Genomic DNA, 18,760 nt, shown 5'->3' with positions numbered 1-18,760 from the left:
TTATGTGTATCTATGTATACATGTGTATATGTGTTGTAGATGTGTGGTATTTTCTACCTCCAGATGGTATTGCCAAAATTAATTTGTAAAAGAGTTCTACTTAATTGGTTTAAAGAAAATTAAGTGTTTATATAAATTAAGTATTCATAAAATTCTCAAAAATATAATAGAAACTAACCCAAATGATTTTCAAGGTAATATGATCCAGGAAAATATTCAGTAAATAAAAGCTAGTTTGAGTTTGCTGGCTTAATTAAAATAGACATGTCTTCAGAGTTATCAACATTTAATATAATACAGACATGCAACTTTTATTCGACCTGATTTTTTAGTCAAATAAGTTCATGTTATCCCTGTTATAAAATTTGTCAGCAAGAAAAATAACTTGGTTTTTAAGGTATGTCTACTTAAAAATAGTTTCTAAATCTTTTTGGTAACCTAAAACCTTAAAGTTTTGCTAAGTTAAATTAAATGATGGATAGTCATTAAATATCTATCTAATTTCCAAATAAGATAAAATACTGAAGCCTTAATAACTGAACATAGGTTTATCCACTTTTGGCTTCCTTTTACAGAGAAAGCTAAAGATAAATTTGGGTCGATTAGTAAACATGTTTTACACCACACTGAAAAAATTACTATGAGGAAGAATATATTTCTAGACATTATGAAATGTATTTATAAATTTGCCAAGCCACAGAATGCTACTTTAAGAGACAGTCCACAATTGCTTACTTCTTAAATGTCACTAAAAATTAAGGTTTTTAAGGGTTAAAAATTCTAGTATATGTAATTAAAGCTACTAGAAATAATAAAGGAAATATCTCCATATGCAAGGAAAGCAGAATGTGTGTTTTTGGTAAAAGAAGATATGAGGAATGGAGATGCATTATTTTTTTGTTGAGGGAAAAGAATGCGATTTTGTCCTAAAGTGAGGCTAGTTGTTTCATAATGGCAAAGAGGAAAAACAGGAAAAATCTAAATGTAAAAAAAAGTTATTAGAAGGTTTGTAGAAAAGGAATCTTTGGAAAGAAATTTTAATGTGTGGTCAAGCTGGCTACGATTAGAATTAATTTAATTAAGTTAATATCAAAAGTAAACTACTGCAAAATTAGAATTTGAGTTTCTCTCTTTTATAAGGATGACTAAACATTGTTCCACAATGACTTGTGATCCTATTTGACTAAGTATTTTAAAACACTGATATTTATGACAAACTTCCCCAAATCAAATTCTAAATGAAGTCCTTTTTGACCTTGAACTAACTTTAGGATTTTTCCAGAGGGCCCCTGGAACATCTCAAAAAATTTGTTCTCTCTCCTTATAAACAGAGAGATGTTAAATTAATTAGGCTTATTTAATATGTTAAATTACATGGGATGCATTGTCAAATAAAAAGTAATAGTAAGCCTTCTTTATGTTGCATTTGTATAGGCATATGTGACAAGTGTTCCAGAATTTGTGTGAAATTCCTTGAAATCTGATATGTCTTAGCATAATATTATCACTTATAATTCCAGTTATTATCAAAATGTTGTGTGTCACAGAAATAACAAAATTTCCTTGTCAATTTCATTATAATGAATTCTCATCAGATCTTTAACAACAGGCATTTTAAGTCTTTGTCATTTACAAAAAGTTATTGTTTTACTCAGATGCTTTTTCAAAAGTGTTCCTGCAAAAGTGCTTCATCTTCAAGGAGATTCATGGAAAGGACTTTGATAAGTACAGGTTTCTGATAACTTTAAAGTCATAAAACTGAACTGGGTAAAAATTTCCATAACTAATGGAAAAACTAGATTCAAGCATAAAAAGAACATGGGACTGAATGAAATGAGGAAGATAATTATAATTTTTTATGACTTCTTGTTTGAAATGTCACTGATCCTTTAATGGTTTGCTTTTCCAGATTTAAGGAAACCTTTTCTTTTAAGCTATCTATGACTTACAGCAATTTGCAATACTTTTTTTTTTTTTTTTGTGAGGAAGATCAGCCCTGAGCTAACATTCGTGCTAATCCTCCTCTTTTTGCTGAGGAAGACCGGCTCTGAGCTAACATCTATTGTCAATCCTTCTCCTTTTTTTTTTCCCGAAAGCCCCAGTAGATAGCTGTATGTCATAGTGGCACATCCTTCTAGTTGCTGTATGTGGGACGCGGCCTCAGCATGGCCAGAGAAACGGTGCGTTGGTGCGCGGCCGGGATCCAAACCTGAGCTGCCAGTAGCGGAGCGTGCGCACTTAACTGCTAAGCCACGGGGCTGGCCCTTAACAGCAATTTGGTAAAGTATACCTTTGTAAATAAAGATGAAACTTTTACTTTTTCTCCCTGACTAATCCCTCTAGAATTTGGAAACTTCTGAGTACTCTTTTCACAGCAATATAGTTAGTTATTTGCATCTGTTCTCCTTGTAACAGGCAACTTTGGCTATATTACCAAGGCTTTGGCTGGACTGTCATATTTGAAAGAGATGTGTATAGACTCAAATATGACCAGACAGCTTTAAAGAACTGCTTAGAAATATTGGTCTGGTACCTTGCTTATAGGGTTCCAGGAAGCCTCACCAGGTGAGTAAGGAAGAACACTTCCTGGTAGGCCTAGAAAACTCAGGATATTTTTGAGAACCACGAGAAAAGAGGAATTCACCCAAACTATAGATATTGCAGGTAAAATCTGATGGCAAGTCCTTGGCTTGGCCCCCACCTCAGAGGCTTTTAAGAGTTCAATCCGAGATTCCTTACGAAAAGTTCCAGCAAAACAGTCTTAAAATGAGGTTATGTGGTCAATCAATATTCTTGCTACACTTATATAAATAATCAGGCCAAGTTTAATACAAACAAATTAGTTTTACTATGATTATTGTGGTAAAAAAAAATGGGAGTGATTGTAGAAAGAAAAATTATGTTGGCACATTTGTAGATATTAGATTCTAGGCTAGTTAACCGTCTTCGAGGTTTTGTTATATACCTGTAAACTGGACTGGATCTTGAATTCTTCTAGTTTCCTCAAATGTCTGGCTATGACTCTCCAAACTCACATTTCCAATTTTCTCCTACTTTTCTGATTTGGAATCACTCAGAACAAAGATTGCCCTTGAATATTCTTGGTAGGGATTATGCCAGGTCCTCTTCACTAACCAGATGGCAGCCAAACTCCAGAGACTCGAACCTTGGGTATACATCTCACAGCTGAAGAAGGCTCTACCTGATATTGATCCTGTGCAAAAGCTGGAGACCTCAAAATCAAGTTGACAAGGAAGAGAAGTAGCTGACATCAACGTAGACTGCTTCTTTTCAAGACACTGGATCAAGACTTCATACTTTAAACATGAAACCCTTCTTCTTTTTCTTTCCTTTACTCTGGCATTGGCCTTGAAAGATAATGCCATCATCTGTATCTCACAGGCCATTGCTAAGGGGGGTAACCGCTCAGACTGTTGGGTTTGTCATCAAAAACTCTAATCTGTCCATTAACAGGGTCACCTTAGCATGAATGGTTTCTGCCCCAACAGGATTTTCTTTGTCTGTGTGGTTATCATTTTCCTTGGGCCTGTGAATACCCAGATGGCTGGCGCATAACAAGACAATGCCTTTTAGGTTATCTAACTCAACTCCTAACTGTTCACAAACAAACTGAGACACCTCATTGGTCAACTCCCCTGAATTTACATCATCACATTGGAAAAGACCTACCAGGAGGCATTCATGATTTAGGATTTGCTTCCTCTGGAGGTCCCTACTTTCCTGGTTGGGCATGAATACAAATGAGGCTCTCATTAGGAACCTCTCCTAAACTCTTGCAAGCATTGCAGAATCCATTGCTAAAGCAATAGCTGCCCAACAAAGATCTTTAGACTCTCTGGCCAAAGTTGTTCGTGATAACAGGATAGCCCTTGACTATCTTTCAGCTGAGCAAGGCAGTGTCTGTGCTGTGGCCAACACCACTTGCTGCACCTCGATTAACACTTCTGGGGAAGTTGAACTCAGTTACATAAGATCCCTGAGCAAGCCACTTGGCTTAAAAAGGTGACTCCATCAGCGGGGCCATTCTTTGACTTATTTGATTTTGATCATTTTGGGTTTTGGGGACCATGGCTCTGAAGTACACTCCAGACATTGGGAATTACCCTACTTACAATAACCATAATAATCCCCCTGATAAACTCTATTCTCTGAAAAGTTTTAATGCATGTTTGCAGCCACTAACCACCATGCAAATGATCTCCCTAAGACGGGAACGTCAGAAAAGGAATGAAGAAAATGACCAACTTAAAAAAAATGTGAACCTGAAGTTGCAACCTGTGAATACCACAGAGATTCAGCAAAAAACCTCACAACCTGTGAAGACCACACAGAAGATCAGCAAAAACTGTGAGAACTTCAGAACAGTAGCTGGGAGTGGCACTAATGCCTTAAATTTTTATCACATCTCTCAGTTAAACTGAGAATCTGAGCAAAAGGGGGAATTGTTAAAAAGAGAAACAACAGGCCCAAAATGGAATCACTTGTGCTAAGCCCCATGTCACTAAACTGAGACTTAATACCTAACCTAATTGCAGTTTCATCCTCTCCCAAGAATGTGACCTTTAACCAGTCAATCTGGAATTACCTGGTCAGCACTAGTGAGGCAATCTGCCTGAGAGACCCCCTCGCCTTCCCCCAAAGGAAGGTGACCTTGCCTGAAACAATCCATTCTTTGCTAGAATAACTTCCTTGCCCCACATCCTTCTGCCTATAAGCCTTCCATTTTGCATAGCTCCTCAGAGCTCTTTTCTATTTGCCAGATGGGATGCTGCCCTATTCATGAATTGTTGAATAAAACCAATTATATCTTTAAATTTACTCAGCTGAATTTTGTTCTTTAACAGTTTACACGTCACTAGCCTGGGAACTTCTTAAAGGCAAGGACTGTGTCCTATTTACCTCCTTCTCTCCAATGCTGGCACAGCGCAGATGTTTGATAAGTGTTTGTTCAGTGAATGAGTAACAAACAAATTAATAAATAAATGAGAGTCACTGTGCTGGGCACCTCCTGTACAGATAGCAATTCTGATATATTGTCATGATGAAATGCTAGGCAGCCTTAATTTAAGATGACTAGTGTGAAATCTGGATAAAGCATTGGGGAAAAGTGATACATTATATGGGGGAAAAGATTAGAATTCCAGAAAGTATATGTACATTAATTGTAGCTATAAAAACATATATGAATATTATTACTTTTTTTTTTTTTTTTTGCTGAGGAAGATTTGCCCTGAGCTAACATCTGTGCCAATCTTCCTCTATTTTGTATGTAGGTCACCACCACAGCATGGCTTGATGAGCAGTGTGTAGGTCTGTGGATATGAACCCACAAACCCCAGGCTGCTGAAGCGGAGCACGTGAACTTAAACACTAGGCCACGAGTCCGGCACCCCTGAATGTTATTATTTTTATAAGAACAAAAGCCAAAAAGTAATACGCCAAAAAAAAAGCAAAATAGTGGGATTCTAGGTGACTGTATTTGTATTTCCATTTTCCAAATATCTTTTTTTTTTTTTTTTGTAAGGAAGAAGAAAGAGGGAAAAACAGAGCTTGGAGACTGTTTTGGTCTGCTGGTAGCCTGCAGGACAATAATTGAAGTACCATAGGGATCCTCCGAAGGCCCCACCAACCTCAGCAGGGGAGAAAAAGCCTGCAGTGCTGCCCCAGGCATTGGGGGTGGGGGAGGGAGATGGAGACAGATCTTTTTTCCAAATAACTCATAGGGCTTCCCCTACCCTGGTTGAGTCCAGCAAGACCTGCAATCCTAAAACAGGGAGTCTTACTAAATTTACATGTTCTGCACTCTACCCAGGCCTGTGTGTACCTCTAGAGGTATTTAAAAGAACAAAGAGCTTAAACTGTTACTTTGTTCCATCTGTACTGCCAGCATTCAGGGCCTTCCAAACATCCTGCAAGGAACCTGCTCAAGTATTAACAGATATCAATCTAGTATATTGTGCAGCAAGCACCATTATTTTCTTCCCAATCTATTGTACCTGCCACGTCTCCCAGGGGCAGATTGGAAAATATGTGGTAATTACATATTGATAGAACGTGGGAGCAGGATATATATACAGACCCACTGTACTTGTCTTCCTTATTAACCAGCTAAAACGTGCGCTGTGGGATCCTTCTTTTCTCTTTTAGGAATCTTCAGAGCTGAGCTCTTATTTTGCTGTTTATGATTCTCTCCTTACTCATAAAAGTTATCCAGTTTTGGGCCGGCCCGGTGGCATAGCTGTTAGGTTCACGCGCTCTGCTTTAGCAGCCAGGGGTTCGCAGGTTCGGATACTGGGCATGGACCAATGCACTGCTTATCAAGCCATGCTATGGCCGGCGTCCCACACATAAAGTAGAGGAAGATGGGCATGGATGTTAGCCCAGGGCCATCTTCCTCAGCAAAAAAGAGGAGGATTGGCATCGGATGTTAGCTCAGGGCTAATCTTCCTCACAAAAATCAATAAAATAAAAAAGTTGTCCAGCTTTACCAGAACCTCATGTGTATAGAGCCAAGACGGGGCTTTGAGGCAGAACCCCAGTGTCATCCTCCTCAGCAAGGTTCCCATCTAAAGCCCGCCACTTGCACCCAGAGACACACAACAATTTCACTGGGCTGCCTGCCTGGTCCCCTGCACCATCTAATTAAAGAAGAGTTAGCATGAAACGTACTTATTAGGAAAGGGTCACTGGACCATATCTGTGGGCCTTCAGAAGAAATAAATTACTTTTTTTAAGGAAAATATTAAGCTGTGGGTTTAAGAGTAGGTTTTCCTTGTGAACACTAATGATAACGGCCCCCAGTGAAGAAGCCACAGGAAACAGGAATGGGCACCTCTGGGAACTTTAATGGTCTTGACTTGGTTGATTTGTTTAGAATGTTTAGGCAATGAGGAGGGGGCTTCGTGTCACAGACATTCAGGTAAAAGGCAGGATGGAAAGCAAGTCGACCCACAAGCGCTTTGGGACTGCTGCCCAGGTGATCCAAGTGGACCTTAGGTCTAAACGAAACGTGAGGAGGCCACATAATCCAGGTATTGAGGGTGCAGCCAGACTGTTGCAAGGTGGTCCCATCACTCAGCACACATTCACTCAGCATTTCCTATAAGCATGATGGCACCCAACACTCCGCAGCTGCCCTACAGAAAGGTGGCAAGTGGCAGGTCACAACACTGGCTCATCTCCTGCCAGCTCTGCCACTCAACTAGTGGGCTGCCCTTCCTCAAGATTTGTCTCTCTGTGCCCTTTCTAGTTAGAAAATAAAAAGAGGGGGAGACAGTAGGAGATGGCTTATATCCCATCCAGCTGTGACAATTGATCGCGTACGTGAAAAGAACCCATTAAAATCAGCTACTTGTTTCTTAGTCTGGTCTTGTCTGTCTACGCGGCTCTTTCACCAAAAGATATCCCGAGGCAGCTTGAGCTGAACAACTGTGCAGGGCTTCCGTCAAGTAGACCTGAAAAGGGCACAGGGAAACAGAACTCACCTTTTAAGGCAAGAATCTGCTGATTAAAAACGCAAGTCCAGAAATCATCATTTAACTTATTAAATACAACTGTTCCACCACCCCCCCTTGCCAAAGAAAGATACCCAGCCAGTGTAACTGCAGCAATAAAGTAATTAGGGAGGCACACTCCCTCTAAAATGAAACCACCAATACTGTAACTTCCAGTTAAATTTAATTACTGCTTAATTTCCTTTACAATAGATGACCTACTTTTTGGACAATATTCTCAGAAAAGAGATTATGTGTGGGTGTAAAACTCTGCCCTATCTTGGAGAAGCAGAGAGACCATTTACTGGGCTCACCTAATCCATCCAGATATAAATGTGTGCAAGGAGAATGGATAAGATACAGCCCCAGTGAAGAAACATGCTCTGTTCTTACACAAAAGCCAAAGCAGCAAGCGGTCCAACATTTATGCCTCGAAAAAAAGCAATTCCACGTGGACTCGTGAGCTGTTTGTCAGACTTGCTGACCAACTTCCAGAGGGCAGCCTTGGACGTTTGTATGAAGAGCCAGGCTGTGCCTCTGCCCATCACCTCCTACACGTGCAGACCCAGCCCATGCCCCCAATCCCTAGGTCCCAGGACAAGGATGGGGCACTGGCACAGAGAAGCCCCACATTTTGGGGGCTGCACAGACTCTCATGCCTTAGAAAGTCCCCAGTCTGGCAGGACAGCAGAGAGGGTGGGTCCATGGATGCTGTGGCTTCCCTCATACCAAAGTTCTCCCAGGCTGAGCTGAGCGCAAGGAATGGTGAGCTGAGTGCTGTGAATGGTGTGACATGTGGATGACAATGAATAATGACATATGCAATAAATGGGTGACAGAGGGGTGTCACGAGCATCCCAATCCCAGGCAGCCAGAATATCCCGAAGGACAAGGTCAAATGCCTCTTCATTCTTTATTTCCCATAATTAAAACGGTGTGTGTGGGAGGGGGGAACAAACATCCTACTCTCAAGGATCTCAGAGACTAGGAGGGAAATAAATATGTAAACAGGCAATTACAAGAGTGTGATTAATTGTATGGCAGGAGAGTACAGCGTATTATAGGTGGAAAAGGCAGTAGGGAGAGGAGTCAGACAAGGGGAGTGAGGATGGCTTCCCAGAGCTCGGGACCTTGAAGCCCAGATCTAAGATATAAGAAGGAAATAAGAGGTGTGTGGCGGGGAGGTGGGAGAGACTGGACTGCTTAGGCAAAGGCGTCAGCAAGTACAAAGGCCTGCATGCAGAGGGAGAGGGTGGCAGTTTGAGGAAAGGCAAGGGATTCCATGGGACTGGGTGTGGGAGAGACGAGGAGACAAGGAGCAACCAACAAGGCTGCTCATAAGCGGGACCAGTGGGTGCAGACTATATGGTTTGCACCCAATCCCGCGGCTTTGGGGTAACACTGACAAGTTTCAGGTAGGCTAGTGACAACTCCAGGTTTGTGTTTAAGAATGATCACACTGAAATGACATGATATTTGGGAATTACAAAATATAAAGTTTGCTACTCAAGCAAAATATAAAAACAAAAAGGGAGATTGATGAGAAAATGGTGAACTGTTGATAATGGTTGAAGGCAGGAGATGGGTACATGGGGGCTCATGATACTATTCACTCTACTTTCATCTAGGTTTGAAATTTTCCATAGTAAAAATATTTTTTTACATAACATGTATTATTGGAAAATATTGGAAGCAGTTATATTAAATTCTTACATTTTTTTAAAAAACATTATATATCCTAAATTATCAGCCAAAAATAAATGGGAGCATGTTTGGATACTTTTTCTACATTTTAAAAAGATCACTGTGCTGCAAGGTGGAGAGCAAATTGGAAGGAAGAAGAGGAGACAGGAGGCCATTAGGAAGCTGCATGGGGACCCAGGTGAGGGATGGTGGTGGTCTGTACCAACACAGTGGTGGAGGCAAGGAACATTTAAAATGTTTTAGAGGTAAAATGGCCAGGACCCAGTGATTGACTAGACATGAATGAATCATGCATTCAATCACTCTCTCCATAAAGATTTAAGGCTACCGCTCTGCCCACAGCACTGCCAGGGACTGTGAGAGGATGAAAAGGCAGGTATGACATGAGGCCAGACATCAGCACAAGTATCTGTGACAGTAATAAGATGAAATAAGCTAAAAGAACAAACACAGTTTTGCAACAGTAAAAAGTAAAAGCCATAAGTAAATATCAGCTTAAAACATGTTGGAATAAATACCAGTAAAATCAAAAAATGCTGCAAAATAAATCTGATGAGTTGAATAGTGTGCACCTAAAACGTTAAAACTGTAAAAGATGGCCAAGATAAAATAAACAGTAAGATTACATCATAAAAAAACAGATACTACAATAAAAACTACAGATAAAAAGGCAAAAGTAAATATTAGCTGATGGAACATATTAAAAAGATTAAATAGTTTAATAAAATTATTTAGGATGCATAAATTTTGCTAAAAGCACACACTAAAAGGTAAAGAGAAATACAGGCTACAACACGGATGCCAACACACAGGTGAGCTACCCGCCTGGTCGACCTCACCTCCTGCTGCCACTGTGAAGCACTCTGAGCCCAGCCGTACCAAGTACTTGCCATTCCCAAAACCTGCCACGTTTTCCTTCAAGGACACCGCTGGGGGGAAGTGAGGATTACACTGCACAATCCACAGAAAAGCCCCACAAAAATCCTCTTTAGACATCTGTCCCTTTCCTCAAAGCTTCCCACTCACAGCAGCTGCCAACACACTCTCCTCTCACCCACCCTCCCAGCTATATTGTCCATTCCCATGCACATCAGCCTTCTCTGCTCCAGCATCCTTGCTTCTATGGGAGACCTTCCTTGCCATACCCATCCCCTGGGGAAGGACAGCCCATCTTGGGCCTCCTGGTGCTCATCCTGCCAGAAAGCGCCCCCTAGACCTAAATGAATGGAATTCTCCACCTCATTACATGTACACATAAGCCAGGCTTCTCCCAAGACTGGGATCTTGGAGGAACAAGTACGACAGCCCTTCCTAAAGTGTTCTGGAGCCTGGCCCTGGGCCCGGCACATAGTTGGTGCTCAGTTAACATCTGCTGAAGGTAAAGAAATGAAAGGAATGATCAGGAGCCTTCAAGCTGAGATGCACAGGGCTCAATTATTCCACACGGATGAATCCCACAGCAAAGGATCCCAGCCGCCATGGTGGCTTCTTAGGGCTTCTCTCTCATTAGAGGTCCCTGGGGCTCTTGTCGTTCATGTGGGCTTCATCAGCTCTTCCCAAAAGGCACATAAGACAATGACAGAGATGTCCTCACACAGCGTTCACAGCAACAATGCAAGGAAGGAAACAGCAGCACTGCTGAGTGACCTCAAGGAGAGACGACTTCCAGGTGAGTGCTCAAGGAGGGCTTAATGAAGGACAGGGGTTTGAGCCAAGGCTTGGAAGATGGCTAGGCTGCATGGATGGAAGGAGGACAGAACAGGACTCCTGGGAAGGGCACAGGAAATGAGCTAACACACAGAGAGACAATTTCAGCCCTCCACCAAAGGCTGCCCTTTCCCTCAAGTCACCGGCGGAAACCAGCCACAGAGCCCTGCAGGCAGGGTTTTGTCCAGTGTGGACTAAGTCCCCTAACCTCAATAGCAGGAACCCCCTTTTGCAGGAGCTGCTGAAAAGCCATATGGCAGGGCCACTGATCTTGTAGCCAGATTACATCTTTAGGATGCCGAGACTCGCTACTAGGCTTCCAGCACACGCTCCAGCTCTCGGGCAGCCACTGCATTTGCATCTTGGACAGCCATATGTGTGAGAAGCCATCACGCTCTATTTTCTGAAAGAACATAGCAATTCCAGCTGCCTCTTCCATAAGGCACTCCCGGTGACGTTGAACTAGACAGTGACAGTTTGCAGCATTGCACTCCTAAGCGAGGATTTGCCTAACCTCTTGTACGAGCCAGTTTTCAGCTCTCACAGCCATTCGGATTATGTAAATCATTATACATACTTATTACCACCAGGACAATTGCTGGCTTTTTATTTTTTCAATTCCAGGGAAAGCAGGAATCTTGTCTAAACTTTAAAGAAGCCTTAAGGGGAGGTTCACCAGCTGTAAAGCTTGCATTCATCTGGAAGATGATGCTAGACTGGAATTCTTCCTGTCTGTTGCAACTGAGATGCCGATACCACAGATATCAGATGGCAAAGTGAGTATAGAAAGCCTTGCTACAGACTGGATGTTTGTGCCCCCCCCAAAATTCATATGTTGAAATCCTAACCCCCAAGGTGATGGTAGTAGGAGGTGGCACCTTTGGGAGGTGATTAGGTCATGAAAGTGGAGGGCTCACGAACGAGATTAGTGCCCTCATTAAAGAGACCCCAGAGAGCTCCCTTGCTCCCTCCCACCATGTGAGGACACAGTGAGAAGACAACCATCTATGAACCAGAAGGCAGGCCCCCACCACATATAAAATCTGCCAGCACCTTGATCATGGGAATTCCCATATTTCAGAACTGTGAGAAATAAATTTGTGTTGCTTATAAGCCACCCAATCTATGGTATTCTATGATAGCAGCAAGAACAGACTAAGATAAGCCTCCAATGCAGAGTTTATAGGAAATGGTTGGGAACCAGTTTCATGACTCTTGAGCCCCTCACCCAAAGGCCTTTATTTGCTTTGGGAATAGAAAATTTTGAGAGAGTGGAGGAAGGGGAAATTTGTGAAGTGATTGTACTGAAGAGAACTATTAAGATGCTGCGAGTCCCACCCTATGTTGCCACGTGAAGGAAGCAGGATGTGCTTTCTGCCACCTCAAGCCTAGGGAGGGGACTTCCATTGGGCCATTCAAGGGGCATGAGGACTGTCCCAGTACTTAGGGGACTGCACACTGTAGAGAAAACTGGGCAGCACATGGCAGCAGAAGAGAGCATACAGCTGGGTGGGCCTGCACCCCCAGGGTTTACAGGGACGAGATGCGGGCCATGAGAGACAGCCAGCCTGGATTCTTTGTAAAGCCTGCCCAAAAGGACTGCCTGGGAGGGTGTGAGGCCTCCAATGGTGAGAAAGTGTGTGGAGAAACATCAGAGAACCCAAATGAGGGGAGCGCAGAAGGGGAGGAATTGCACGGTCTGCACGAGGGAGCTGCACTGGGGTTCCCAGGCAGAGGCGTTCTCAAGGAGCCCCCCAGAGCATCCGTGAGAGAGAGTCAGCTAAAAATATCTGCCAGGCCTGGGAGTGGGAAGCACAAGGCAGTTTGAGGAAGAGCTCTCCCGTCCCTCCTTCCCCTTCTCCCTTCCCACCCTCCAGCCCCAGAGGTCAGGAACAGCAGTTATAGAGTACAGACAGAAGAGCAGCCGAGAGAAGAAAGACACTCCTCTGCCCCAGCAAGGGATAGGTCACAGTGAGGGTCCAGCTGCAGGAGGCGCACAATCTCGTGTTAACTAAATTCAGAGATTTGATTATTGTTGGAATCTGGTTATCCTAATATCTGAGATGTGTTTGCAACTAACATAACCATTGAATTGTCTGCTGCCTAAGAGTGAGCAGAGGAGCCATAGACCTGCCTAGATTTTCATCATAAGCAAGGAAAATTCACCCCCAGCCCACCCAATATAATTAAAAGGGGAAACGAGAGATAAAAATAAAGCTACACGTGATTATATCCCCAAAGTCAGCTTTGTTCAACATGTAATAAAAGCCATGTATTGCTGTTGACGTCTACATAGTCCAAAAGTAATTCTTTAAAGCTCTTTTTAGTTTATACACCTTTTGAGCCATAAATTTCACATCTAGAAATCATCCTAAGAAAACAATCCTAACTGTATACAAATATTGGATACTGAATGCCTCATTGTCTATGTGGTAGCTACTGCAGTTCAGCCTACCCAACGGCTCTCACCCTTGCCTGCTGTACAGGAAAGGTATAAAAACTTAAATGTTCCTTTTCACAGCCTCACTTGCAGCTAGGAGTGGACATGTGACAAAGTTCTGGCCAATGAAACACAGCCAAACGTCTGCAGGTGCTGCCTTTCACCTTCTGCCTCCTTCCTCCACTAAAAGCAGCCAAAATGGCTAGAACTGCAGCCACCATCTTCAGCTCTTAAGCAAATGACCAAGGGAATTGCAGAGAATCCAGCACTGACATCACGAGCCATTGAATCTGCCAACAACCCCTCCCTGCAGATGTCTCGTTAGGTGAGACAAATAAGCATCTATTTGTTTAAGACCCTGTAGTTGGGTTTTCTGTCAATTAAAGCTAAATGCAACTCTAACCTGTAGGACCTGCGCACACACAGGCACATGCACCCATACACACACACACACATAACACATACATGCATACCAAAAAAATAGTGGGGGATACGACAAAATGTATGGTGGTGGAATTTTATGTCATTTTAGTTTATTCCTTTTTTCCTGTTGATATTTTTAAAATTTTCTACAATGAACACATATTGCTTTGTGATAAAACAAAAAATTTAAGGGGAGAGGAAAGAGGGTGAAAGGGGTAATATGGCACATGTGTAGAGTAATAGCCATAATGAGATATAATTGATATGTAACATTGTGTTAGTTTAAGGTGTATATGATGATTTGATACACATATATATTGTGAAATGTTTACCACAATAAGGTTAGTTAACACATTCTTCACCCTACGTAGTTACCACTTTGTTGTTATGGTGAGAAAATTTAAGATTTACCATCCTAGGAACTTCAGTTATACAATACAGTATTTGTTAACTGTAGTCACCACACTGTACCTTAGACCTCTGAAATGTATTCCTCTTATGACTGAGAGTTTATACCCTTTGACCAATATCTCCCCATTTCCCCCACCCTCCGACCTCTGGTAACCATCAATCAACTCTCTGTTTCTATGAGCTCAACGTTTTTAGATTCCACATATAAGTGGGATCATACAGTATTTGTGTTTCTCTATCTAACTTAGTTCACTTAGCATAATGCCCTCAAGATCCATCCATGTTGTCGCAAATGGCAGAATTTCCTTCTATTTTTTGGCTGAATAGACATTTTTGTTTGGCTATTGCAAATAATGCTGCAATGAACACAGGAGACCAGATATCTCTTCAAGATACTGATTTCATTTCCTCTGGATATATACCCAGAAATAGGATTGTTGGATCATATGGTAGTTCTATTCTTAATTTTTTGAGGTACCACCATATTGTTTTCCACAGTGGCTGCACCAATTTACATTCCTACCAAAAGTGCACCAGGGTTCCTTTTTCTCAACATCCTCACCAGCATTTATTATCCTTTGTCTTTTTGATAATAGCCATTCTAACAGGTGTGAGGTGATATCTTATTGTGGTTTTGATCTGCATTTCCCTGATGATTAGTGACTTTGAGCACTTTTTCATGTACCTGTTGGCCATTCATATGTCTTCTCTGGAAAAATGTCTATGCAGGTTCATTATCCATTTTTTATTTGAGTTATTTGGTTTTTTGCTATTGAGTTATGTGAGTTTCTTTATATATTTTGGATATTGACCCCTTATCAGATATATGCTTTTCAAATATTTTATCCCATTCCATAGGTTGCCTTTTCATTTTGTTGTTTTTTTTTTTTTTTGCTGTGCAGAAGGTTTTTAGTTTGATATAGTCTCTTTACTGATTTTTGCTTTTGTTGCTTGTGCTTTGATGTCATATCCAAAAAATCATTGCCAAGAATGATGTTAAGGAGCTTTTTCCCTATGTTTTCTTCTAGGAGTTATACAGTTTCAAATCTTGTGTGTAAGTCCTTAATCCATTTTTGAGTTAATTTTTATAAGTGGCATAAGATAGGAGCCCAATTTCATTCTTTTACATGTGAAAATCCAGTTTTCCCAACATCAGTTATTAAAGAGACTATCATTTCCCCACTGAGTATTCTTGGCTCCTTTGTCATAAATTAGTTGACCGTATATGCATGGGTTTATTTCTGGATTCTCAATTCTTTTCCTTTGGTCTTCGTGTCTGCTTTTGTGCCAGTACCACACCATTTTGATTACTATAGCTTTGCAATATAGTTTGAATTCAGGAAGTGTGATGCCTCCAGCTTTGTTCTTTCTCAAGATTGCTTTGGTTATTCGGGGTCTTTTGTAGTTCCATATGAATTTTAGGATTTTTTTTTCTATTTCTGTGAAAAATGCCATTTCAAATTTGATAGAGATTACACTGAATCTATAGATGGTTTTGGGTAATGTGGACATTACCATTAACTCTTGTGATTCATGAACATGGGATATCTTCCCATTTATTTGTGTTTTCTTCAATTTCTTTCCCCAATATTTTAGTTTTTGGTGTATAGATCTTTTGCCTCCATGGTTAATTTATTCCTAAGTATTTTCTTGCTTTTGATGCTCTTCTAAATGGGATTATTTTCTTTATTTCTTTTTCAGATAGTTCATTGTTAGTGTATAGAAATGCAAGTGTATGCAAATGCAACAATATGTAAATACAACTGCATGCAAATGCAACAGTATGTAAATACAAACTGATTTATGTATGTTGATTTTTTAACCTGAAACTTTATTGAATTCGTTGATTAGTTCTAATAGTTTTTTGGTGGAATCTTTAGGATTTTCTATGTACAAGATCATGACATCAGCAAACAGAGACAATTTTATTACGTCCTTTCCAATTTGGATGTCTGTTATTTCTTTTCTTGCCTAATTGCTCTGGCCAGGACTTTCAGTACTCTGTTGAATAACAGTAGTGAGAATGGCACCCTTATCTTGTTACTGATCTTAGAGGGAGAGCTTTCAACCTTTCATCATTGAGTATGATGTTAGCTGTGGGTTTGTCATATATGGCCTTCATTATGTTGAAAAATGTTCCTTCTATACCCAATTTGTTGAGAGTTTCTACCACGAAAGGATGTTGAATTGTGTCAATTGCTTTTTCTGTATCTATTGAGATGATCGTACGATTTTTCTCCTTCATTTTGTTAACATGAAGTATGATGTTTATTAATTTACATATGTTGAACCATCCTGGTATCCCAGGGATAAACTCCTCTTGATTATGGTGTATAATCCTTTTAATGTGCTGTTGAATTCGGTTTACTGGTATTTTGTTCAAGATTTTTTCATCTACATTCATCAGGGATATTGGCCTGTAATTTTCTTTTCTTGTAGTCTCCTTGTCTAGCTTTGGTATGAAGGTAATGCTGGCTTCATAAAGTGAGACTGACAGCTTTCCCTCTTCTTCAAATTCTAGAAGAGTTTGAGAAGAACCAATGTTAATTCTTCTTTATTTAGTAGAATTCACCCCGTAAGCCATCTAGTCCTGGGGTTGTCTTTGTTGGGAGGTTTTTGATTACTGAGTCAATTTCCTTACTTGCTATTGGGCTGTTCAGATTTTCTATTTTTTCATGATTCAGTAGTGGTAAGTTGTATGTTTCTAGGAATTTATCCATTTCTTCCATTTATCCATTTCCATGCCATTTGTTGCATACAATTGTTCATAGTAGTCTCTTATGATAATCCATATTTCTGTGATATCAGTTGTAATGTCTCCTTTTTCATTTATAACTTTGAGTTGTCTCTCTTTTTTTCATGGTAAGTCTAGCTAGAGGTTTGGCAATTTTGTTTATCTTCAAAAAACAAGTTTTGGGGGCCGGTCCCGTGGTGTACTGGTTAAGTGCCGCACGCTCCATGGCTGGCGGCCTGGGTTCGGATCCCGGGTGCTCACCGATGCACCACATGTCAGGCCACGCTGGGGCAGCATCCCATATAAAGTGGAGGAAGATGGGCATGGATATTAGCCCAGGGCCAGTCTTCCTCAGCAAAAAAAAAAAAAAAAAAAAAGAGGAGGATTGGCATGGATGTTAGCTTAGGGGTGATCTTCCTCACAAAAAAAAAAAACAAAACAAGTTTTAGTTTTGTTGATCTCTATTGGTTTTCTATTCTCTATTTCATTTAATTCTGCTCTGATCTTTATTATCTTCTTCCTTCTGTTAACTTTGGGCTTAGTTTGTTCTTGTTTTTCTAGTTCCTTGAGGTGTAAAGTTAGGTTGTTTACCTGAGATCTTTCTTTTTTCTTAATGTAGGCATTTATCACTATAAACTTCCCTCTTAACACTGCTTTTCCTGCATCTCATCAGTTTTGGCATATTGTGTTCCATTTTTATTTGTTTTAAGATTTTTTATTTCCATTCTGATTTCATCTTTGAGCCCTTAGTTGTTCAGGAGTATATTATTCAATCTCCGTATATTCACGAATCTTCCAGTTTTCTTTCTGTTATTGATTTCTAGTTTCATACCATTGTGGTCAGAAAGGATATTTTGTATTATTTCAATATTTTAAAATTTGTTAAAACTTATTTTATGACCTAACATGGGATCTGTCCTGGAGAATGTTACCTATGAAGAATTTGTATTCTGCTGTTGTTGGATAGAATATCCTGTATATTTCTGTTAGGTCTGTTTGGTCTAAAGTATAGTTCATGTCCAATGTTTCCTTATTGATTTTCTGTCTGGATGATCTATCCATAGTTGAAAATGGGGTATTGTATTCCCCTACTGTTATTGTATTTCTGTCTCTTACCCCTTTCAGATTGATAATATTTGCTTTGTATAGTTAGGTGCTCCTATGTTGGGTGCATATGTATAAACATTATATTCCCTTGATGAATTAATCCCTTTATCATTATATAATTGCCTTTTTTGTCTCTTGTTACAGTTTTTGACCCAAGTCTATTTTTTTTGCTATAAGTATAGTCACCCCTGCTCTCTTTTGGTTTCCATTTGCATGGGATATCTTTTTTCATCCCTTCACTTTCAGCCTATGTGTGTCCTTGAAGCTGAAGTGAGTCTCTTGTAGCGTATAGTTGAATCTTGATTTTTTTTCCATTCAGCCACTCTATGCCTTCTGATTAGAGAATTTAATCCATTTACATTTAAAGTAATTACTGATAGGTAAGGACATTCTATTGCCTTCTTGTTAACTGTGTTCTGGCTGTATGTATTTCCTTTGTTCCTGTGCTCCTCTCTTGTTGTCTTCCTTTATGAATCGATGATTTTCCATAGTGGTATGCTTTGACTCCCTTGTCTTTATCTTGTGTGTATGTACTATGGGTTTTTGGTTTTGTGGTTATGTTAAGGTTTACTTGAAATATCTTATAGATATAACAGTGTATTTTAAACTGATGACAACTTAAATTTGATTGCAATCAAAAACTCTACCCTTTTATGTTTTTTATGTCACAATTTACATCTTTTTATATTGTGTATCCATAAACAAATTATTGTAGCTATA

Source organism: Diceros bicornis, chromosome 10 (assembly GCF_020826845.1).
Source record: "Diceros bicornis minor isolate mBicDic1 chromosome 10, mDicBic1.mat.cur, whole genome shotgun sequence".
NCBI classification, from domain to species: Eukaryota; Metazoa; Chordata; class Mammalia; order Perissodactyla; family Rhinocerotidae; genus Diceros; species Diceros bicornis.
Note: the sequence above shows the minus strand (reverse complement) of the source record.